Source organism: Carya illinoinensis, chromosome 8 (assembly GCF_018687715.1).
Source record: "Carya illinoinensis cultivar Pawnee chromosome 8, C.illinoinensisPawnee_v1, whole genome shotgun sequence".
In the NCBI taxonomy this organism is placed as follows: Eukaryota; Viridiplantae; Streptophyta; class Magnoliopsida; order Fagales; family Juglandaceae; genus Carya; species Carya illinoinensis.
The window spans coordinates 206,887-207,681 of record NC_056759.1 but is presented as its reverse complement, the minus strand read 5'-3'; positions in this window follow the sequence as shown (position 1 = coordinate 207,681).

The window sequence follows — 795 nt, the reverse complement described above, 5'->3', positions numbered from 1 at the left end:
GACTTGATTTTTTCTGCCACCAAACTGCTCAATCCTTCAAATTTCTTTGCATTTTCAATTATTATACCTCTGCCGTAAAACTGAATTATAGGTTTTTTTTTTCAAGGATAAGTCAAGCTTTTTAATAGTTACTGGAACTTATTGGGTTTGAGATTTAATTTAAATCCTTGATATTTTCGCTTTTTAATTGTTGTGATTCCGAAGAGCTTTCTCCTGCAATTGTATTCGTGAATTTCAGGGCTATTTTAAGACCTTCCGCTGTCAAGGTTTTTTTTTTTTTTAATATTATATATATAGAATTTTATTATTATAGAGAATATGATAGCTAATCCAATGTATGTTTTAAGAGTTAAGTGATTAGCTAAAAAATAAAAAGTTAAATATTCTTCAAATTTTGAAGATTAGGATAGCTAATTTAATGCCAATGCAAACAAAAGTAAAGTAAAACGAGGGACAAAAAGAGGAAAGCAAACAAAATAGGGGGCCAAAAACGTAAAACAACGACCAGATGAAAGAAAAATCGAAGGATAAAAATGGGAAATGAAAAAACTAGAGTGGTAAAATGGAAAAAAATTGTGAGATGAAAAACATATTATTTTTTGCACTGTCACTTTTATATATAGCTTTTATATATAAGAAGATTAGGATAAAAAAATTATTTTTTTCACGATTAGATTTAAGGGTACTGAACTATTATTTAATATTTTATTATTATTTATAAATTATATGATATTATCTTCATTATTTTTTTTATAATTTTTTTTATTATTATATAGTTATTATATCAAATCACCT